The sequence below is a fragment of the Otolemur garnettii genome, unplaced genomic scaffold (assembly GCF_000181295.1).
Source record: "Otolemur garnettii isolate 467f Iridium unplaced genomic scaffold, OtoGar3 scaffold00230, whole genome shotgun sequence".
Taxonomy (NCBI): domain Eukaryota; kingdom Metazoa; phylum Chordata; class Mammalia; order Primates; family Galagidae; genus Otolemur; species Otolemur garnettii.
The window spans coordinates 834,586-860,087 of NW_003852625.1; the positions used below are offsets into that span (position 1 = coordinate 834,586).

The 25,502-nt window shown below is 34.1% G+C and overlaps 1 protein-coding gene and 1 pseudogene across 2 annotated transcripts in view; both read left to right on the forward strand.

The window, feature by feature from the left end:
• The window catches only part of HTR2C (5-hydroxytryptamine receptor 2C), a 185,584-nt gene that overhangs the window by 27,205 nt on the left and 132,877 nt on the right, over positions 1-25,502 (forward strand). The gene's annotated exons all lie outside the window — the stretch shown is intronic.
• Positions 3,811-3,961, forward strand: LOC111722289 (annotated as a pseudogene).

The window sequence follows — 25,502 nt, forward strand, 5'->3', positions numbered from 1 at the left end:
TTTTTTTTTTTTTGGCATGTTTTAAAATTTCTTGATGAAACCTGGATGTTTTAAATAATATATTGTAATGACTTTGAAATCAAATCTCCCCTGACCTCCATTGTTGTTGTTGCTGAGGCTTTTTCTTCATTACAGCTTGGTTCAGTGACCTTCCTGGATTGATTCTACAGATTCTGTATTCCTGGCAATGTTTGGCTGCTGTTCCCTCTGATAACTTTTTTCCTTTAATTCTTCTTCTTATTTTGTATCCTGGATTCTTAAGAGCTGCCACTGAATCATCGTAGTTTGTGGGCAGCTAATGATTGTTCATAACATTTCATCAAGTTCTGGAAGCCAGTTTTTCTTCTACCCTCTCCCAAAAAGATTTTTGTGTGAATTCACTCCTTCAAATTTCAGAGAGTTTATAAGTCAATATTAGTATTTACTTCCTGCTTGATCCAGGCATCAGAAACAAGAGATATGAGATATGTTATTGGTATCCTTTCTGGGCTTTCTTAGGTACATGCATAGACATGAACATGTTTGAAGCCTTTTAGATCTCTTAGAATACGTTGGAACATTTGAAAGTTCCTTATATTGGTCTTATTTCAATTACCAATGTATTCCTTTTAAATTTGGGGCCAGACTTATATTTATTCTAACTTAATTCAAAGCCTTAGGCAACTACTATGTTATTGACTCCAATTTATTTTTACTGTTTTCAATATACTCTGAGGACATGAACTCAGAGTGAGGTCAAATAGCCCGATGCCCTAGGAATAAATTGTTTCGAGTGAACTACTGTAAATATTGTCAAAATATTGAGAGTTATGTAAGGTTAAGACCCTACATGAATCTCCCAAACAGGCCAGCCTCTGCTCTACTGGTTGCCAGTTTTTCATGGCTGCTTTGCTCCATTGCTGTGGTAAGAGGGAAATGAAATTATCCCCATGTTAAAACATGAGTCCCACTGTTCTTACCAAAAAGTTCAGTAGGTTGTTTTTGAATGAGTATCTTTTAAGGTAGTTTTGCCTTTGGTTAATTTCCAGTATCCTAAAATGATTGGTTTTTGTGGTTTCACAAATATTTTCAATGATTTTCAGAAAGAGTTTACCAACTTTCCCACTCTGCCATTCTGGAAGTCCTGCTCTTATACATTCTTATTTATACACCTTAAACATAAAATTATCCTTCCTAAAAATATTAGAAAGGTTACTTAATATCATCTACTACCTAATTCATATTCACTTTTAACAATTAGGATAGGAATAAGTCACTTCATTTAAATTAAGTTGCAAATGAAGTGCACACGTTGTATTCGGTTTTTATGAAACCATTTTGTGAGCTTGAATCTGACCCCTAGACAAGGGATCACTTATTAGAAGGAAACACAAAGTCAAGAAAGTGCTTTAAATCATGGAGGAGATACTTGCATATATTTATAGGTTCAATTGAAGTCATTATCATTTTAGGCATAAAAAAAATCCCTATTCATCTCTTGTCCAACAACGGCTGTTAATTCTAGTATAGCCTAAAGTCCAAAAGATGAAGTTAAAACTGAGAATGGGAAAAGAATGAATCTAGAAAGGTGCAACATTAGAAAGTAAAGCTACAAGGGGTTTAAAAGTCCTTTGGTAAACCATCAATATAACTTGGGTTTAATACCAGATTCAAGATGGATTAGTATTTTTGGTGAACTACTTTACTAGTCTATGTTTTTAAATTTTCCTTCAGTTAGCTAATCTTAGGGAATGACAGAAAAAGCATTGAAGGCCTAGCTTCTACTTCCAGCATTGCCAGTAATTGTGTAATCTAGGTTAAGCCACTCAGCTTTTTAGAGCCTCTTTTGATTTATGAAATAAGAAGATTGAGTATGATGTCTCTAAAATTGCCTTTGCCTCTAAAATATGATTATTCTAAGTCCTTCCTTAGGCAGGTAATTTAAATAAATAAAAATTTTCTTCAGTAACTGACTTTACCCTTTTTACCTTCCTCACCCTGAAAATCAGACACCCAAGAACTTCCTTTCCCCCTTTCCCATAATAATCAGTTTTATGAACAGAACCTTAAATCAGAATTAAAAACTGGTGTAAAATCTATTTGTATTCCGGGCACGGTGGTTTATGCCTGTAATCCTAGCATTCTGGGAGGCCAAGGCAGGTGGATAGATTGAGCTCATGAGTTTGAGACCAGCCTGAGCAAAAGTGAGACCCCATCTCTACTAAAAATAGAAAAACCGAGGCAAGAAGATCTCTTGGGCCCAAGTGTTGGAGGTTGCTGTGAACTATGACACCATGGCACTCTACCCAGGGCAACAGCTTGAGACTCTGACTCAAAAAAAAAAAAAACTATTTGTAAGATAGAAATATTACCTCTCTTCCCACTCAAATCACAAAATGAAACAATATTACTGTAACAAATTATACTCTGTTTTTGTTATAAGAGCCTGTTTCACATGTAAAATGATCTTAAAAAATAGCTCTGAGAGAGTTGAAGTAAAATAGCATATTGTGACTAGCTATATACATTTTATGTGTCACTTTTCCAAAAGTTAGATCCTAGAGTAATCTTGGTATATTGGTGTTAGATCCTAGAGTAATCTTGGTGTATTGGTAGACTTTTAAATCATCTCAAAACAGAGACAATTTTGCAAAGTCATATGGTATCTTCTTTTATTAATAATAAGTTATGGAATGGGGAAGCAAGACTCCAACATACTCAATTCTAATATGAAGCCAGTAGACAATCTAATACACACTCACATAAGAGTAAAGCTCAAATCAATTCAAGGTGGAGGGCAGGGCAATGAGGGAGTGGGGAGAGGGAAGAAAGGAGGGGGATGAGGGTCACAGTGTATGGCACACCTCTTGAGCACAGGGGACAATTATAAGAGGGACTTTACCTAACAAGTGCAATCACTGTAACCTAATTCTTTGTACCCTCGAAGAACCCCAAACAATAAAAATAAAAATAATAAAATATTCCCTATAAAAATAATAATAATAATTATGTTTACCAGTGCTTTGGGGGAGGGGCATTGAGCAGATATTCACTTTTGCTAAACAATGTGATGAATCCATTCCAAAAACTGCAGTTGAATATTCATTTATATTACACTTTTATTCAGCCAAATCAGATAACCGCAACCACAGAATCTATTCGGGAACTAGTATTAAAACATTTTTCTTTAGACACTGATAAAATAAATCATATAATTGCCAAAATGCCTTTCACTTTGTGCACTTAGATTTAGTTTCTGAATCCCTTTTGAAACATGTATCTAAATGAAATTAAAGTCTTTGTTTTACAAAGAGACCTCCCATTCCATTTCACCCTGGGCCCAAACTCCATATCTTTAACAATTTAAGGATTTCTTATGGACCCAGAAATAACTAGTAAGCCACTAAAATGATCAAAAAAATAAATCAGTGTTAGACTGTTGTAAGTCATAGGTCAAACCACAATCAATATAAAGACATTTATTGAATATCCACTGCATGTCTACACCTAACAAAACACAGTTGGGCATCGTCATGCATTTGTCCCAATCTCTACCTATGCGGGAGTTTACAATTACATATGTACACAGGTGTATGATTGTGTGTGCTGTTGGGAGTCAGAAATTAATATAGAAAGATAGTAAACAACATGAGGTTACATGATAATGATGGAGTGTATTGAACACATAGTAGGTGACCGAGAATTCAGAGGGCCAAGACTCCATAGTGGAATTGGTGAGAATAGTGCTCATAATGGTAACATTTCAATGACTATAATAAAGTAAATGGGATATTTTTCTAGCTCCCAAATTTCTATGAGATTGTCCCTTTTATTGCTTCTTGGCCTTTTGGCTAAGATCAAGTGTAGTGCAAGATTGTCCCTTTTGTACGTACTAAATATATTCATAAAGCCAGCCCAGCTTTAAGGGGAAATAGAGAGATCCAATTTTATTGTACTTAACATATTCAGGATTGCAACTTTCTACTAATAGTTTTTTTTTAAAAATGCAAGTTTTTGGGAGGCTGAGGCAGGTGAATTGCTTGAGCTCAGGGGTTTGAGATCAACCTGAACAAGAGACACCATCTGCAGCAAAAAGAAAAATAGAAAAACTGAGGCAAGAGGATTGCTCGAGCACAAGAATTTGAGGTTGCTGTGAACTATGATGCCACAGCATTCTACCCAGGGCAACAGAATGAGACTGTCTCAAAAAAAAAAAAAAATGCAAGTTCTTATTATGTCTGCAACTTTTAGAGATATATTCTTAATCCAATGCTATTTAATTCTTGTGGGTAAATAGGTGTTTAAAATTTCATGGCAACTCTATGAAGGAGAAAATTTATGGCAAAAACATTAAGGTAAAAACTTACTAACAGGCCAGGCATGGTGACTCATGCCTATAATCCCAGCACTTTCAGAGGCTGAAGCAGGAAGATTACTTGAGAACGGGAGATGAAGATAAGCTTGGGCTACATAGCAAGATCCTTTCTTTAAAAAAAAAAAAAAAAAAAAACTTATAAAAATTAGCTGGGCATACCGTGTTTCCCTGAAAATAAGACCTATCCCCCAAATAAGCCCTAGCAGGATTTCTATGCATTTGTTAAATGTAAGCCCTATCCCAATAATAAGACCTAGTGATGGACATGGCTATGCTATTGCACATGTGCGAATGGCTAGGGGAAAGGAGTTCACGCATCACTAGTGCCAGCCCCACCAACAAGGGTGGCTCCCCCTGTCAAGTTCCAGAAGAAGATGATTTACTGTATTTGAATAAATGTAGATTGTTGTATTATACTTAATAAAAAATAAGCCATCCCATGAAAATAAGCCCTATTGTGTCTTCTTGAGAAAAAAATAAATATAAAAGTGTCTTATTTTAGGGGAAACAAGGTAATTGTGCACACATAGTTCTAGCTACTCAGGAGAGTGAGGTTCTCTTAAGCCCCGCAAATTGAACCTTCAATGAAGTGTGATCATGCCATTGCACTCAAGCCTGGGCAACAGAATGAGACCTCCTCCCTAAAATAAAATAAAATAAAAAACAACAAAAAAACACTTGCTGATACACTGAAAAACATTACCATCTGATGCATTAAAAAATAGCACCAAAACATAAGTAAAATGTCCTTGAATAAAATAACCATTAAATAGTCCCTCTAGCCCTCGCTCATTATAGTGAAAAAGTATTGTGATTAGGTACTAATAAGGTGACTTATCTCTTACTTTTTCTGAAAATTTTCCTGATTGCCCATCTCAGCATTCATGTTTCTTTACCTACTTCTAATCCAGTTAGTTTTATTTTTATGTTCTAAAGCATACCTCACTCTGAACAATTAACAAAATGTAAGCAGAAAATGACCTTTGAAGGCACCTTGTGGGATTATATGTAAGCATCACAAGTCACCAGACGTTTGTTAAGCACTGTGCTTGGCATTAGGCAAATAGTGAGTAACAGAACCCTAAGAAACAAGGAAAATTGTCACTTTTAGAAATATATTCATATTTTTTTTAATTTTTTTTATTAAATGATAGCTGCATACATTAATGCAATGATGGGGTACAGTGTGGTGTTTTCATATACAATTTGAAATATTTTCATCAAACTGGTTAACATAGCAATAACTAAGAAATATATTCATAATATAAGTAGGTTATATAGTGTAGAAATTTCTAACTTCATGTCACTAAGTGCAATATCTAATATTTAACACCAGCTTTGAATAACTTCTGGAGGATTTCTAAAATCAACAACAACTCCGACTAATGGTAGCTAATGGAAATCTGAAATGCCCAGTTCCAACTAAAATCCTGAGATATGTAGTGGTTTTCTTACTTTCTTTAGGAGACAAGAAGAATTCCTGTGGAAATGAATAATGTCTGCATTTATGTGCCAGAAAAATGTTTGATAAGAAATAAATTGTTCCACTACTTGTGGGTTATGCTGCTAATGTATGAATTAGTACTTTTCCTTTTCTGAAGAGATTTTTTTGTTTTTGTTTAGCAGGCCCCGGTACACCGGGTTAGCACTCTAACCATGGAGCTACAGGTGCCTAGCCATCATAAAGAGATTTTTAATGATGAAAGTAGAATATATTGAAAGTCAGTTCACTTGTCAGTGCATCAGTCAATACACATGACATACCATTAACTCTCAGCGGTATTCCCTGAGGTGGTGTAGTGGAGTAAAAAGTGGGTGTTAGTCTCAGATGGATATACTTTTAAATATTACTTCATCATTTTCTCTCTAAGGGCAAATGACCACTTATTTCTAAATAAAAATTTCCTCACCTATAAAACAGGGAAATTAATGCTAACTGGCATGGCATTGGAGGGTTAGCAGTTATGTTTATAAAGTATCTTGCACTTAGTACATTATTATGTTTTAATGATTATTAATCCAATTATTCTGGGAAATTGATTTTATTAGAATGTTATTTTAGAATCCCTGAATAAAAGTGATCAGGCAGATTGTATATAAGGTCACATGCTGGAAACTTCTGAGAATCTTTCTTAGATGAATGATAGTATAGTAGGATGAGATTGAGCAACAAAGAAAAGCAAAGCAAAGGAAATCAGCATTTTCTGAAAAACAAGCAAAACGAACTCAGTCATCTCAGCTTATAAACGGACGTGTCCTCCAGCCTGCTGAAAAATAATTGATTAGTTTTGTATGCATCGTACATGTCTTGGTAGAGAGGGAGATGATCACACATAGTTCATTTTACCATGGAAATTACCCTTGTTGTCATTTCCATGTAGAGAAAAAATACAGTTTACATCTCCTGTTATGAAAACACAGAGCTACCTAGATGAAGTCTTCTCTATATGAGACAGATGGAAGATTGTGTCACCGGGTAAGGAAACATAGCTATTCCAGATCAGCAGTGGAAAACTTCAAGTTCCAAGTTAATAGTCCAGTTCCCATCTTGATTCTCTTCAACATATTTTTAAACTCCTCACAAAACAAAAGAAATGGATGATAAATAAATAAATATATATGTATATGTATGTAGAGATATTGCTAGATATAGATAGATAGATAGAGGAGGAAACAGAATATTAAAAATTCTGTGTAAAAATCCCATGTCCTTAATCATAGACTAACCAGCCTTCCCTGAATTTCATTCTAGAAGACATTTGGCAAAGATCAAATTGCCTCTTGTTGCTGCAGCATTTTTAATTTGCCTACATGGGTCTTTGAGGTAAAAACAAAACAAAATAACAACAACAACAAAGGGTGCCTGCACCTGAATCTGATTCAGTTCAGTGGACAACTTCTCAGGACAGTGGAAACACAGGCAGTAGAAGTCGCTTATCTTGGGTGGAAGACTGCAGCTAGTATCTTAAATGTTAGACTCATTCATACACTTTATTTTAATTTATCCTTGAACAATCCTTTAAAACAGGGAATGTTCTTGAGTTTTCAGAAGGGAAAACTAAATCCCAAAATTACAGACAGTATTTAGCAAAGCAGATACTAAAACAGATTTCATTCCTCTCTTCCTTACAAACATTAGAACCACAGAATATGTTTTCTTCTGAGTCTTTTTGGGTGGAAGCAGGGTCAAGCATCTGTTGACAGTATTAATGTTTGGCACATAACATCTTTAATACAGATTCTTCATCTAAGTAAAAATCCTTTCAACTCAAGCAGGATAACTGCTTCACATGGATGATGGTGCCATCATCTGGTTCAAACTCACATTGCCACTATTCTGGAAGGCCTTCAGAGGTGTATTTATAGTCAGAGACCAGCAGCTATTCAAATAACAACTCTACAATTTGATTACAAAGTGTTTGCAGTTCAGAGCTTTATTTTCTTTTGTTGAATGTCAACTTGTATATATGACTATTGGAGACACTAGATGCAGGAAAATACATAAGTTTATTTAGCAATGAATTCTGTTTTCTAAAATCTGGTAGACTAGGCTTTTGGGGAACAATACTACCAAACAAGTATGGTGGATGAATATGTGTATGTGTGTTTGTGTGTGTGCAGTCGTATATGTGACTATATATGTAGTTGGCCTTTTGTATCTACAAATTCAACCAACCAAAGATCAAACAATTTGAACAAAATGAAAACTAACAACACAACAATGAAAATAATGCAAATTAAAAACAATATAGTATAACAGCTATTTACATAGCATTTACATTGTACTGGCTATGAAAATAATTTTATGGTTGGGGGGTCACCACAACATGTGGAACGGTATTAAAGGGACACAGCATTAGAAAGGTTGAGAACCACTGCTTTAGACCTTATTAAAAAATTATACTTTAATTTATAAAGGAACCTGGAAAATAACATAGAAATGTGTACAATTTTGAAAAGGAAGCAGATAGAAAAATTGATATGTTGAAGAAATGATTGAAATAAAAAGGGGTAGAAAGGAAAGAAAAATTTTAAAAAAGAGGAACTAGAATGCATTAAATAAGATAGTAGCTATAAACCCAAACATATCAGTATTTACATTAAATGTAAATGGACTAAAGCTTCAGATAAAGATTGTCAAACCAGGTTAAAACAAAGAAAAATTAAATTCAAATCTATGCTATCAATCATAGATACATATAAAGCATAAGGATATAGAAATATTGAAATTAATAGAATAGAAAAACACACTATGTAATTAATAACTGAAGAAAAGATGGTATAGCTACTTTAATAGAAAATAGCTAAGAAAATAAAAGAACATTACTAGAGACATTAGGTGTTATACTAGAGTCTATTAACCATGGATAAGTAACAGGTTTAAATTTGTATGCACCTAATAACATGGTTACAAAATATGTAAGATAAAAATTTATAGAAATACAAAAATGAATAAATAATTTCACTAACTGACAGAACAAGCTGGAAAAAATTAAATTTATGAAATGTTTGAAAAACATGAGTTTCAAAATTGATCACATTGAATACATAATATGCTTCATCCAAATGTGTAATACAAATTACTTTTGAGCACACATGGAGTATTAACAAAAGTTGACTATTTTCTAGACCATTAAAAAAGTTTCAACAAAATGGACAAAACTGAATTCACATAGAACCTGTTTTTTGAACATAAAGCATATAAGCTAAAAATGAAGTATAAAATTATAACTAGAAAACTGGCAAGTGTTTGGAAATGAATAAGCATTTTGAAATAATCCATGGATCAAAAATCATGTTGAAAAGTAGAAAAAATATAAACTGAATTATAATAAAATGCCAAATATCAAAATTCATCAGATGAATTGAAAGCAGTATTTAAAACTAGAAATGTAGTCTTAAATGCATGTGCTACAAAGAATAAGGCTGCAAATTAATGAGCAAGGCGTATACCTCAAAAAATTAGGAATAGAATAGTAAATTAAAGCCAAAGAAATTAGAATGGGGGATGATAATGACATAAGGAGAAATTAATAAAATTAAGAAAAACTTAATCAAATCAATTAAACCAAACAACAGTAATTCAAGAAAATTACAGTAACAAACCACTGACAAGACTGATTAAAATGGAGAGAATGAGAAAGAGAAGGAATAAACCATGAATATTAGGAATCCAAAAGGGACATCACTGCAAATGCTACAGAAATTAAAAACATAACAAAGGGACAGTATAAATAACTTTGTGCCAAAACCTTAAAAATTAGACAAATTCCTAGAAAAATATAGCTTGACAAAACTGGCAACATTAGTTTACAAGGGATGCTGTAAAAAAAAAAAAAAATACAAACTCAATGGTTTAAAACAACATAAATTTATTCTCCTACAGTCTGGAGGCCAGAAGTCCAAAATCTAGGTTGGTTTCTTCTGGAATTGTTGAAGAAAAAAACATCCTAGCTTGTGATAGTTGCTGCCAAAATCTCTGCCTCTATCTTAACATAGGCTTCTTCTTATGCATCCCCTGCTTCCTTAAATTACCTTCTTATACAGGCACCAGTTATACTGGATTTAAGGTCCACCTTAATCCAATCTACTTAAGTAATTATATCTGTGAAGACTCTATTTCTAAATAGCATCATATTTGAGATCCTGAGTGGACAAGAGTTTTGGAGTGATATTATTCAAATTATTACACTGGCTTATGGGTCAAAGAAAATATTAATGCTTTTATAATCATTAAAGAAATTAAATTTCCTTCTGCTATGACAGTTCCTGGTGTACATGGATAGAGTTCCAGGAAAACTTAAAGGAACAAAAAATCATAATCTTATATAAAACATTATGAAGTAATGATAGCAAGATGTTATTCCTTATTTTATGAATGTAGAATAACTTTGATATTGGTGAGAAAAAATGCAAAACTATCTCACGTATCAACATAGATGTAAAAGAATTCTACAAGACATTAGAAAAGTGAAAGAAGTTATATGTCTAAAGAAAAATACATCATGACCATGTTAGGTTTGTCCTAGGAATGCAAAGTTGGTTTAATGTTAGAAAACCTAGTAATGTATTTCACAACTTTAACAGATTGAAAAATAAAAACCAAGTGATAATGTCATAGGTACAGAAAATCATCTGATAAAATCTAAAATCCCCTCATGTTAAATATTTCAGCTAATAAAAAATGAAGGGAAATTTCATTAATCCGACAAAAGGCATCTGCAAAACACATACAGCAATTATCATATGAATGATAAAACAATGAAATCTTTCTTTTCAAAATAGGTAATCAGACAAGGACTTTGGGTATGAGCACTGCTATTCAGTATTGTATTGATAGTGCTTTTAGATAAAGAAGTTAGGTTTAAAAAATAGCTAGCTACATAGATAGATAAATTAGATAGGCAGGTAGAGATTTAAAAAGGAGAAACAGTGTTAAATTTATAGATGATATCACTGAGTATATAAAAACTCCAAGCTCTCTACAGACAAATTATAACATTTAATAAGAAAATATAGTGGGGTGTCTGGTACCAGATGTCAGGTCCTCAGGTTCTTGGTTCCCAGTACCAAAGAATGGTCACTGGTACCAAGGCAATGAAGTAAATGAACAGAACAAGGAAGTGCAAGGAGGCAAAGTGCTAAAGTTGTACATTACAGAGAGAAGGAATGGGTCAGCCCCTGTGAGTGGAGGAGACCCTGAGTTTAACAAGATTTCTCCTTTTATGCTGATGCCCAGATTTTATGCTAATGTATTGCATTTTAACAAATACTTAAAATATTGAAAGTGAAATTTTAAAATGATTCCATTTACAGTAACTTTACAATTTTGATGTGAATGGTTAGAAATAATTTTAATAAAAGTTATGGAAGACTTCTATAGAAAAATTTATCAAACTTTATTGAAGAAGTAAAGATTTAAATAAATGGAGAAATATGCCATGTTTATAGATAGGAAGGTTTACTATTTCAAGGATTTCAGTTATCCTAAATTGATACATAGTTGCAACATAATTCTAATTAAAGTCTCAACTAAGACTGTGCTACTTAGTACATGGATGTACAAAGGAACTACACATAGTCAAGACACTCATTAAGTAGAAAAACATGGTAGGAGGACTTGTTTTGTCATATATCAAGACATATTAATATCATAAGCCTACAGTAAATAAGTGAGTGTAATATTGAGGAAGGGATAGTCAAATAGACTAATGGATCAGAATAAAAAAGAGAATCCAGATCCAACCATAAATGAAAACTTGATATATGACATAAGTGGATTTGCAGATTGATATGGAAAATTTTAACTTTTCCATTAGTATTGTTGGAAAAGCTGGATCACAATATGGAAAAAAAATAAAATCAGACTACTACCTCATACTACAACCCAAATGAATTAGAATAGCATTAAAAGTGTAAATATGGGGCGGCACCTGTGGCTCAAAGGAGTAGGGCCCCAGCCCCATATACCGGAGGTGGCAGGTTCAAACCCAGCCGAGTCCAAAAACTGAAAAAAAAAATATAAAAAAGTCTAAATATGAAATACAAAATTATCAAGATTTCAGATGGAAACAGCCTAAATACTCACCAACTCGGGAATGGATTAACAAGCTGTGGTATATGTATGCCATAGAATACTATTCAGCCATTAAAAAAGATGGAGACTTTACACATTTTATATTAACCTGGATGGCTGTGGAACACATTCTTCTTAGTAAAGCATCACAAGAATGGGGAAGCAAGAATCCAATGTACTCAATTCTAATATGAAGAAGTAGATTATCTAACACAAGTGGAGGGAGGAATGGAATGAGGGATTGGGGAGAGGGGAGTAGAGGGAGTTGGAGGTATGGTGTATGGCACAACGTTTGGGGGCAGGACACAATTACAAGAGGGACTTTACCTAACAACTGCAATCACTGTACCCTAATTCTTTGTACCCTCAATGAATCCCAAACAATAAAAAAATTAAGATTTCAGGAAGAAATCAAGATTTCAGAAAGTAATATAAGAGAATATTTTCATGATCTTGCAGTAAAAGAAGTATTTACTAAACAAAATGCAGAAAGTCATAATTGTAAAAAAGTGATAAATCCGACGATGTCAAAATGTGGACCTTTTGTTTATGAGAAGATACCCAAAATGAATTTTTAATAGAAATTATACCTCAATAAAATGTAGGGAAAAGACAACAGAAACTCTGTGACACTTGGCAGAGTCAGAAGCCACAGAGGTAGTGAAGAGATTTGTAATATGAGTAAACAGCGTAAGACTAGTAACCTGAGTATATAAAAACATTCCTTGAATCAAGAAGGAAGTAGCAAAAAAATGCAATCGAGAAAAGGACAAAAGACTTGAAGAGGTACTTGACAAAAGTAATCCAAATGGCCTATAAACATTTGTAAAGATGGACAAAGTTCTTAGCAATCAGGGAAATTTAATATCACTATTAAATACCAGCTATTACTCACCAGACTGGCAGAAATCAAAGGGTGGCCATGCTTGTGTGGATAAGCATGGAGCCATAGGAACTTATGTGCTTCTGGTTAGAATGTAATTTTCTACACTTATATTAAAAAAAACATTTAACATTATATAGCAATTGTAGAAAAGTGTGCATCCTATGATCCAGAAATTCCATTCCTGGGTATATAGCCTAGAGAAAGGATTACTCTTGAGCAGCAAGGTACATATAAAAGAATTATTTGTAGCAGTATTGCTAGTAATAACCCCAAACTGAATACAACTAAATTGTAAAAGAAACAGTAAAAGGACACTTAAATCGATGCCTTTAGTAATATAATGAAATACTGTACGGGTAAAGCTGAGGTGCAAAGAATCGCAACTATTTACCCAGAATCACAAAGATTTTCAGTGACAGAGGTAGGGTTTGCCTCCAAGGAATCTAACATTAAAGCTGCTAATACATTTTTCTCTGGAGGAAAGGAATAAAACGAAATTGAACTATATGAAATTCACATTTTTGTAGGTCAAAAGAGTCACAAATATTAGCAATTTCACATGATTTAATCTAATAGTTCTTTTGAAGGTTCTGGGCCCAATTGACCTGAAATCACCTAGCCCAGTCTAACAGTCTACTTCTCCCTAGCTTTCTCAGTCTCTAACTTATGTTTTTATCAATGAAAAAAGTTTCTTTTGCTTCATTTCCTCTAAAAGCCATGGTTGGTAAAAAGGCTTCAATTGCTTCATTATCCTGCTTTTCATTGTTTTTAAGTGACTATGGCATAAAACTGTCTGACTAACTACAGAGAACTGAAATGCTGAAAACAATTACAATTTTCTACATCTGCCAAGAAGCATAGTCTTTGGCAGGCATTTAAACTAGGCACCCATTTTGAGCAGCAGGGAGTCCTTCTCAATTCTAAGACCCAGAAGTGTTTTTCTGGACAACACTATCTGAAATGTGAGCAAGCCACCTGTCCTTGTACCTGGTCCCCCAGATAACTCTATACAACACAAATCCAGGAATAAAGTAGAAAGACCCTACCAGAATTTCATGGAAGCTGATAAATAAATACTGCATCAATTTACATGCAGAGAAAATTCTCTCAGAATTGTTTTTTAATGTTGAAAGATAACAGTAGAACATAGGGGAAGAGGATGACAAGCATGTCAAAGAAATTGAATCCCTGAAAGTCTTTATGATTTCACAGTTAAGAAATGCCTATCTATTGGGTATGAAAAAAAAAATTAAAAGTCTTACTATGAAACCAATTTATAGCTCTCTTATGAAAGCTATAACCCAATTATAGCCCAAGAAGATGGGTGGAGGGAGAGTAATTAGTGGCGCCACACCTACGGTGCATCTCACAAGAGTCCATGTGAAAGTTACTAGATGTAGGATATAAATGTCTTAACACAATAACTAAGAAAATGCCATAAAGGCTATGTTGATCAGTTTGATGAAAGCATTGCAAATTGTATGTGAAATTAACACATTGTACCCCATGATTGCATTAATGTACACAGCTATGATTTAATAAAAATAAAACAAATGAATTAAATGTTTACAATTGCTTCAGAAACTTGGCCTTAAATATGGGAGATTGAATTAAATTGAATAATCTGGTAAAGGAAAAGTATGAAATGGCCACACAATTTTAGTCTAAATGGTATACTTTTTTTTCTAATGGTTGAAAATTAAGGTTTTCATTTCATACACAAATAAAACATATCAAGCTAAAACTCCCCTAAATCTTCCCTGGAATAACAGAGGAAAATATGTATATGTTTGTAAATATATGTATATATACACATATATGTGTAGTGTGTGTATATTATAATATATATAAATGTAGTATGAGAAAGAGTTAAGAGTTTGTAGGATGAGAAAATCCTGTTAAAAGTATAAGGATCAATCCTGTATTTTTTACCCAATAGTATTAATTAAGCTAGGAAAAAACTAAAATTTTGTCCCTCCATTACCTCTCTTCTACCTCCAGACCACTTGTAGATTTTTATTAATCATATATATTCTGGATTATAGTGACATTTTTACACTTCACTAATATAATAACCTTTCTAATTCAGATGAAATGAAATAGAGATTAAGAAAAAATCCGGACGTTCTTGGAAAATATTGTTAAAATGTCTCAAATTCAAGTTTTAACCTTCCTGTGTTAACTTATATTAACTTATAGTTTAACCTTCCTACTTTAACTTTATTAATGTCAATGTCTGTCTTCTCAAAGTCAACTGGAAAAACTATTAGAACAATTAACAGTTCTCAAGAAAGCTGAGGGGTCCTCCTTAGTAACACCATCTCAAGAAGACTATTTACTTCACAGTTTTGGCCCAAGGAGAATTACTTAGGAAAGATTTTGAAACAGTTTAATTACCCTTCTGTGGTCATTAAAATGAAAGACTGCTTGGAATTTTAGCTGTGCTGCAGAATGCCAAATATTTTAGTGTAGCAGTTATTCTGTTACTATGTAAGAGATTCATGATTTATGTTTTATCATACTTTATACTTATAAGGAACCTAATGACTGCATGCTTTTTATTAACCACAGCCTGATATCCTATAAAATGTTCAGTCAAATATTCCCAGTGCCTCAATTTGTCATTGAAAATTAAAGTTTTGTTAAGTGTCCTTAAGTTTTCTCAGTTGATTCTTGAAGAGAGGCTAATCGATTTCAAGCCTTTCTCAGAAAGAACGAAAATACGTACCAGTCATTAGAAGTGATCTTAAGTGTTCAGGTAGAAAAATGCCAAGGACTTCTACAAATTTGAAAAGTAGGCTTTGAGCTTAGATCATAGAGGTCACAGAGGTCACAAAAGGAAATAATACTAGCACAGCCACAATCAAGGTGAAAATTCATAAAAGGGAGAAGTTAAGAAACTTATCTCTTGCCCGGTGACTCAAATACATTCTCGATTCCTCTTCTGTAAAGCGGGATAAGACTAGTATGTGCCACACTTGACATGAAAACTAAGGCCACTTAGATAAAGCATAGAAGGCAGCTCACATGTGGATAAAGCACCTTAGAACAGTGCCTGGTCCACAGTAAGCAATATATAAGTATCGCCTATTATTATTGTCAAATAATATGTTTAGTATTCTAAGAATTTTGTTTTATTTCCTCTTGATTTTGTATGTTTATCTGCAAATCCTTAACATGTCTTTTGAACAACACTGAGTTACATTTGCACATGTAAACATTTATATTTTGGCTACATTTTTGCATAAAATGAAGTTGAGTTCATTCTGAAATAGACTTGTCAGTGATTGGGTAAGGGTGAGAGATATCACTGCATTTTTTTTTTTGTTCTTCAGTCATGTTAGAACTTAAAAATATCTATATAGTACATGTAGTTAGATGTCTGCTCCTTTTTCCCCCACCCCTAGATATCTAGGAACAAAGATCCCATTCCACTGTTCTTTTTCAGGATAATCAAAGACTTTGTGGTATCCAAGAATTTTCCCAGTAGGTCTAAATGTGAATTTTCACTTCCATGTCTTTCCAAAGCCTTACTCCTTCTACCCATATTGTTGTCTTAATAATGAGTTTGAAGGCAATGTCTTCCCTATGGTATGGGTATGGTTAGTGGCGTTGATCTCCATTGGTATTAAATTAAATGTCTGAAGGAAATAAAGTTCAAAAATACCCTTGCAGTGAAATGTTTTACAAAATTTTTCTTACACAAGATTTCTAAGTCCCAGTCAATGAACCACTTGGGTTAGCCAATATTTAAGTTGACTCACCTCATTACAGCAAAAATAATTTTCTATGTTATAAAAATTTATTGTAATAGGATATATGATAGATAGATTAGATAGACTTTTCAGTCTATACATATATAAAATTCATTTTGTAAGTTAAATTGATAAACAAGCACTCAAATCAATATACATGTATACTAGAAATACAAGATGAGAAACAAAAACCCCTTTCTTTCTTCCACTTAGAATATATCACTGTTTAACTTCCCGCAATATATTGATTAGACTATGACCCTTGTTTTATTTTCCTTTGATCATGACAGTCAATTGCACCATGAGGACATCAACCAAAGCTGTAAATGGGATTGCATAAACATAATAATAATTCAATTGCATTACAGATGGGATCATAAGATTTGCAGAAAAATTAAGTGGCCAACAACATTTATCATGTCCCAGTACATTAATCTGAGCATGCTTATGAATATTTACATGTAAGCATATACATGAGTGTAAGATGCGTACAAGCACATCAAAATTGACAGCAATCTACAGGAATTTTCTTGGCCCCTTCTTTAATCCACATGAAGTGTAAGTAAAATTACTTTGGGCAGAGGTAATCCATTGCACTGATATGAGAGAGATGAAAGAAGGAGGGTTTAGGTAGGAAAATGAAGTTAATTCCTCCTCCCCCCTCAGAGAACATGGGAAAGCTTCCCTCCCACTCTTAAATTTATAACTGCTTATGCCCAAATTATTACAAGTGGAAAAATGCAATAGCTTGAGACAAATTCTCTTCAGTATTTCCAATGAGAGTAATGAATTCATTCATTCATTCATTCAGGTACTTTCTGAGTATATATACTAGGTGCTGGCTTGCAGTGGTAAAGTAAAAGCATTATCCTTACCTTTAAAGAGATTAAGGTCTTATTAGAAACAGACAATAGAAACACACACAAACAAATCAATGCACATACTAGTAAGGAAACTACTACCTAATAATTTGAATAAATAATTACAAGTTAGCTAAGTAATTCTTAATATGTGAGTTTGCCAGTCCATATTTCCTACACTTAAACTTGACCAATAGCAGAAGACCATCAGGTAATATTCTGAGGATGGGATCTTCTTTAATTTACTATCTAGTTTGGCCACATCTATGTAATGTAAGAGGCTATTTTGGCCTCAAATCAAACAGACTAATTCATCAAAAGTCAATAATCTATGTTCCAGACTGGAAGAATCTTTCTCATATCTGTTTTTCTGAAAGACTCATTTCTCAACTAAGAGTATTGGGTGTCAGAATTGGAGGATTGCAATGCCTCAAGGCTAAGGTGGTTGTTGTTTTCTCTTAAGTTTTCTTCTTAAGATACAAAATATTTTCTAGCTTATAGAGATCAATTTGGATACCTTCATGCCATGATCTTAAGGGGTTTTTTCACAGAGGTAAAATTTTGCTTAATGGTTAAGTAGCTGCACACACCTGAGAGAAACACTGAGTGCGTGAGGTCCATTTGTTAATTATTGGCACTTTTAAAATTCTAATTCATATAAACCTTGTGTTAGACAGGAAAACCACAGAAAAGTCCTTGAATTTGTAGAAATATGTCCAGAAAGTCTGACTCAGATAATTCAGAATAAATAAAACCTAAAAAATGAATCAACAGAAGCTGAGTATTCTACATATACAGGGTTGGCCATAAAATTCATGTGCGATTTAAAAAACAGGGTGGCCATGAAGTTTGGTCATTTTTAATTTAAAATTAAATTGCACACAAACTTTATGGCCACCCCGTATATCACCTATGCCACCTTCCTTGAAGTGCAAACTCACTGTTGGGCAGTGAAGACTAGGAGATTCAGCATAGGTATCTGAAAGGCAGTGGATATGAATTTGCCTGGATTAAAATCCTAATTCCTACTGTTTAAGAGCTATTTAATTTCAGCAGGTTTTAAACTTCTCTGAACATAATTTAAAAGAAAAAAATCTATAAACCACAGAGGAGACAAACTGCATTTAGTAATTACTATAAAGCACTACATGTTCAAAATAGCAACGCCATCTCACAAATTCCTCAGATGAGAATACAATCGTTTTCCTTCTTTTGGCTCCTGTGATGTCAAAAGACTCTCATCCGGACAATTGATCTAATGTTCTTCTCTTTACCTTCCTAAGACCTGATTTTCTTTACTCAGTACCTTCCGTGCCTCACCTTTCACCATTCAGAGATCACATGCAAGGTCAAGAGCTATTATAATTTGAGAATGGAATTTGAGAATGGAGTACCCCCTCACCTAGCTGAGGATAAGTCTTTTGTTACACCTGGCTACACAGATGACTATTCCAAGAACATGTGGCTCTTATTTGAGTCACATATTAAACAGCACATATTAAAAACTGTTTAGGAGAATATTGACTGCAGTGGAAAACGCCCCTGAGATAGATAAATGTGAGATGGCCCTAAAATAATTCATGCTAATAAGTTTAGTTTCACCAAACCTGGCTCCTAATATTTTTTTGCAAAACTGCAGCCAGAAAATGGTTGTGATGAAGTACTCTGTCTTGAAGGAAGATCTCTGTATTGACTCACATGCCAAAGTTAATTGGCTTCCTTTAGCATGCTTTATCATCTTATTCCTGGCTATAACATGTTGCAATTCATGAGACTTCAGTTAAGCAAGATACCTTTAAAAATATCTTGTTTTGTTAGGACCAATATGTCATAATTTTAAATTTCAAGATGTCTCCTTACATCTTGAATTTTGATGCCCCAGACATATTCTTTCTGGAAACTTGTGACCCTCTTAACTCTAATCTACCTTCATTTAGTCTGAAGTAAATTCAGGTAAAGACTAATTAATTAATATAGAGTTTTCTGATTATTAAGAGTTCAGTCTCACTGATTGGGCAACACTGTATCTTGAATTACTAACCTCAGCTATTTTGTATATAAAGTAAACATCCATGGGCACAAAAGTGCCCTCACGTATTACCTCTTGGCCATCAATTAATTAAAGAATAAATGAATTGTGCAATCAGGGTTAAAGAGGGTTAGTGGCTTTGAAAGAGCACATTGTTCCATAAATGTTCTCGCTTGGGGATCTGGCAACAAGTATTTAATCAAGCTAAAGAAAATTTTGACAAGGCAGACAGAGTGTGACTGAAATACCCCTAGTCAGACTGGAATGAGGTCTGTTCTCATAAATGGAGCACCTGGCTATGGCCCAGAGCAGAATATTTGTAAAAAAGATAATTCTTGGGATATGAGTACTGAACTATCACCAATTATGGAATAGGAGCAGGCATTATCCCACTAGGATGCAACAGTAAAATTAATTTTGTACTTGCCACCTACATCAGATATTATAGTGTGCAGGTGCTAAAATAGGGGCCTATAAAAACCACATATTTAAAATGCTTAGTTAAATTTTGATAAGAATATCTACTTCCTTCATGTGGTTTCAAACAGCTCTAAGTACAAAGCTTGCCGTAGATTAGTAATACTAGCATTAACATTGCTCTGTCAATGTAAATTCATTGATCCTGTACAAATGATTTGGACATCTCTGTATTCCTCAGATAATTAGGAATACTACTAGTTTATACCCAGGGTCTAAAAACTAAAAAAGACCTTAAAATTCCAATTGCTCAGTTCCATCATTTTACATGTTTGGAAACAAAGGCTCAATTAAGTGAATGAATTACTCTAATGACACAGAGCTAAGTAGTGTTAGAGCCAGGCGTGGCATCCACATCTAGGTATGGTGTTAGTTATACATAAAAACACAAACGAAAACAAAATAGACTGTTGTAGGTCATAGAAAAACTAGACTATATTAGCTCTGAATAAAAATGTTCTCATTCTTTTTAAAAATAATTTGAAGATGTTTATTTTCAGCTAAATATTCCCCAGGGCCTAGGGAACATCGTCTCAAGAGGTCCCAAGAAAATGTGTCCAAGATGGCCAGATCACAGTTTGGTTTTAGACATTCATGAAGACAGGAATCACATGTAAAACCATAAATCAATACAGGGAAAGTATACATTGGTTTGGCCAAAAAGGCAGGACATCTCAAAGAGGGAGGGGGTATTATAGGTTATAGATCAATTCAAAGATTTTTTTTAATTTTTTTTATTAGTTAAAGAAATAAAGCCTTGTCCAAAGGCTTGGAATGTTTTAAAGTAGGATAAGGGAGTTTGTTAATAAGAGATAAGCCACAATATACTGACTGAAGTGATCTGTCAAGCAAATTGATGACCTGTAGATGATTTAAATTTTTCTCTGCATGTCCTTAGGCTCTCTTAATAATTGAGCATCTTATTGTTCACAAAGATTCTGTCAGTCTTATGATCTCAGTCTTAGCGTTAATGCTGGTTTTGTTGTCTAAACCTCAAAAGGGAAGGGGTACAGGGAGGCGCATCTGACCTTGCATCCCTTCATGTACAGGAACTCATTAAGGTTTTCTTGGTGTCCGTCTGTCCAAGAGGGGTTCAGAAAGTCACTAGGAAGCTTAGGGTTTTATTTTTGTTTATATTAGAAAACGAAGTAATTCAATAAGAAAAGAGTAAACAAACCTATTTATTTATAGGTAAGAGACATGAACAGAATATTATCTGAAGAAGACAGATGAATAGCCAACAAACTCATGAAAAAAGGTTTATCATCCCTAATCATCAGAGAAATGCAAATTAAAATCACTCTGAGATATCACCCAACCCCAGTGAAAATAGCCCATATCACAAAGTCCCAAAGCTGAAGATGCTGGTGTGGATGTGGAGAGAAGGGAACACTCTTACACTGTTGGTGGGATTATAAATTAATACAGCCTTTATGAAAAAAAGTATGAGGAATCCTCAAATATCTAAAAGTAGACCTTCCAGTTGATCCCACAATTCCATTGCTTGGTATCTACTCAGAAGGAAAAAAATCATTTTACTATATGGACATTTGTAGTATAATGTTAATTGCAGCTCAATTGACAATCACCAAGATGTGTAATCAACCCAAGTGTCCATGAAGTCATGAATGGATTAATAAACTGTGGTGTATGTATACCATGGAACACTATTCAGCCATAAAAACACGGAGACTTGACAAAAATTTTCCTTTCTCATTCTGGCTGGGGCATGGTGGCTCATGCTTGTAATCCTAGCACTCTGGGAGGCCAAGGCAAGTAGATCATCTGAGCTTATGAGTTCAAGACCAGCCTGAGCAAGAGCAAGACCCTATCTCTACTAAAAATAGAAAAAAAATCTAGCCAGGCATATGGTGGGTGCCTGTAATTCCAGCTACTTGGGAGGCAGAGGCAAGGGGATCTCTCAAGCCCAAGAGTTTGAAGTTTTGGAGACAGTGAGACTATGTCTCAAAAAAAAAAAAAAAAGAAAGAAAAGAAAAAAACTTTCTCATTCTATATAAATCTAACATTTCTAAATCTTTGACTCCTGAAACATCAAGAAATCTCTCTTGTGAATATTTTGACAATGTTATTTCTATAACATTAAGCAGCCCATAGCATGAATATATACATGTATGTATGAATGTGTGCATATACATATACATACACATACAAAGGTAGATGGTGCCAAAAAGTGTAGACACATTTAAGAAAGGAAAAATCTGTATTAAAATTGTAGTACTCAACAGTGTCAACGACAAATGATGACTACAAGTCACATTGAGCTGCACTTATAATTGCAGAAATCCATGTGACTTGAGTATTACAAGTATAACACAGTATTTTCCTTTCTTCAAATATGTATACATATTTTGGGCACCCACTGTATACATACACACACACTTAAGTGCCAGGCACAAGTGACAAAAAGCCATAAGACATGATTCCTAACCTTGATGCTTCCAGAAAGAGATAAGAAAGAGATAAAAAATAATGCACAGTAGTTTACAAATATATACAATAAATGCCATGTGAGGTAAGAAAATGAGGAATGACTAAGGATTAGTAATCAGAGAGGCCCTCATTGAGAAATTATCAAACTCAGATGACATTTCCTCGAACTTCAAAGTTTTCTCTAGTGAATTTCTAGGAATAGAAAACAATTAATTAATTAATTAATTAATTTGAGACAGAGTCTTACTCAGTTACCTTGGGTAGAGGTGACATGGCATCATAGCTGATAGCGGCCTCAAACTCTTGGGCTGGAGCAATCCTCTTGCCTCAGCTTCCTGAGTAGCTAGGACTATAGGTGTCCACCACAAACCCCGGCTATATTAACTTTATTTTAAATGTGTAAATTTCTCTGTTAAGATGATATTCTATAGACAAATGGTTCTGCCACAACTCACTAATAATGAATGCCCCTCTAAATAATAAAAATTATAAGGAAAATCATCATATTATGAACTCTTTAGCATTTGTTGGCATGATTTATATCATCACTTGTGAGTTACAATGGGTCATAAGTCCAACAGTCACTCAAAATTCTTCCTCTGTGGAAAAAAATTAATTACAAAAATTCTTTTTCTTTTGAGGGATAATTGAAAAGTTTTAGTACATATGCTTTCCTACAACAAGGAGAAGAAAAATGAATCCTTTTTAATATTTAAAAATACGCTATAAATAATTCATTAATGGAAAAGAAATAACAAGTAGTAGAGAGTCTAGCCACAGATACATTAATTCAACAAGTTAGTATGCGGTGGGACACTTACTTTACACTACAGAATTGGCTAAGGTCTGTAAAATAAAATTAAATTAAGTCCAAGTCAATTCTTTCAAAGAACCATATGTTTATATATTTGTATGTTTATGTACATATTTGACTATGATAATATCTGATAAATGCTAAACTAGAAGTATATACAAACTTCTAGGAGGAATAGGTCAGCTCGGAAGTTTCATTTGCTCATTTATTCATTTAAATAATATTCACTTAGGGTCTACCATGTGTGAAGCACAATTATAGATGCTTCCCAAGTGAGGTGACTTTTGAGTAAGTTCTTAAAATATGACTGGGATTTTGACAGGCAGATAAGAGAGAGTAAGGCTGGACATTGTAGACAGTTGAAATGGCATTAAAATGAAAAGAAATGTGAGAATGCATGATGCGACCAGAGAAATTAGTCCTCTGAATCAATGTCAGAGGAAGCTAGAACAGGTAGGCAGCTGTGAAATTATAATGCACCTTGAATTTTTTTGAGCTTATTGTTTGGACAATAGAAAAGCGTGCTTTTCCCATTAAAAAATGTTGAAGTTGTAGGTGTAATAATACAATTGTTACTTTAGGAAAATAAGCTTTATAGGATTATTAGATTCAAGTGGAAGAAGACATGGGTACTCATAGCACATCTATCTCTTATACATTTTCTCAAGCCTTATTAAATAGCTATCCTATGTGGAGGATGTTTATACCCTGAGAGTAACTCAGGGCATCAGATTAACCTTGGCCTCACTTCAGATTGATGGCGAATTTAAGCATTAGCAATTATTTCTTTTTGGTTTGTTTGTTTGTTTTTTGGCTAGCCATATTTTGTTTCTTGGCTGTCCTTATTTTTCTCATATATTATGCCAAAGAGCATTCCATGCATCAGTATCTGGTAATAAACAGAAGGCGCTCAATGTGTTACTATTACATTTGTATAAAAAATAGATGTAGCTAGCAAAAACTTTACAATAGTCCTGGCCCTTGTGACAGAGACCGATAGAAAGACAAAATAAATCAGAGTATATTGATCATATAATACATACTGACCCATCCAGTAGGAGCAAGTTCCTGTAAGTTTATTTTTCCCTCTTATCACTGGAACAACTTACACCTCCTAATAAAATATGACTCAATAGTCCCTTCTGCATGTTCATGTCAGATTAGAGACTCAAGGATGCCTGTGGAGCATTGGGGAACATAAGACAGCAGTGAAGATTTGGGGGAGCCCATTAGTAGGTGATGAAGAGCATTCTGTACCCTATATTAGGGAGTGGGGAGAAGCAGACCTGCACATTCACATAGCTACCAAGGCCTAATTGAGGATTTATCTCCCTTGAGTGTCACTTTTACTCTGGCTTTTCTATATTGCCTAAGATACAGCATTAACCCGTAAGCATTTAAAAACATCTTTCTAGATCAAGGCAGAGTTTCCATTCAGAATCATGCATGTTATCCCCAAAGTTCATCAATAATGCATGGAAGAAAAAGCTACCTGGGGCTCGGCACCTGTGGCTCAGGTGGCTAGGGCGCCAGCCACATACACCTAAGGTGGCAGGTTCGAATCCAGCCCGGGCCCACCAAACAACAATGACAGCTGCAACCAAAAAATAGCCGGGCGGTGGCAGGCACCTGTGGTCCCAGCTACTTGGGAGGCTGAGTCAGGAGACTCGCTTGAGCCCAGGAGTTGGAGGTTGCTGTGAGCTGTGATGCCACAGCACTCTACCCAGGGGAACAGCTTGTGGCTCTGTCTCAAAAAAAAAAAGAAGAAGAAGAAAATAAAGAAAATAAAAAAGAAAAAGGTACCTGGAATCTACCCAGACACTAAGGATAGAAAAGATTGCCAGATCATACATGACTTTAGATAGGTGTGCTATCCAAATGTGGTAAAATGAATTTCAATCAGGAGTAGTTTTTCTGCACGACTGACTATTGACCATTGAGGGTAACATATTTGTTTCCCTGCTCTCACGGTGTGCTTTACAAAGAATTGTCTAATTTTATGAGTTAGATCTTACCAAGTTAAACATCGACTTCCTAATGGAATTTGAGCATTTGGGGACAGCTATAACCACTTCGACAAGCTCTAACCATCAAAGAACTTCCATGTCAGAAAATATACATATTATAAATGTATTAAATAGAATGATTTTAATGTATTCAGTATTTTAATCAAATGATTTCATTAAATCATTTAATTTAATTGGAACTATGTAATTTTAAAATTAATTTGAATACATTTTCTAAATTGCAAAGAAACAGTCTGATAAAAGTATTAATAGTAGTGCAATGAGGTACAGGGT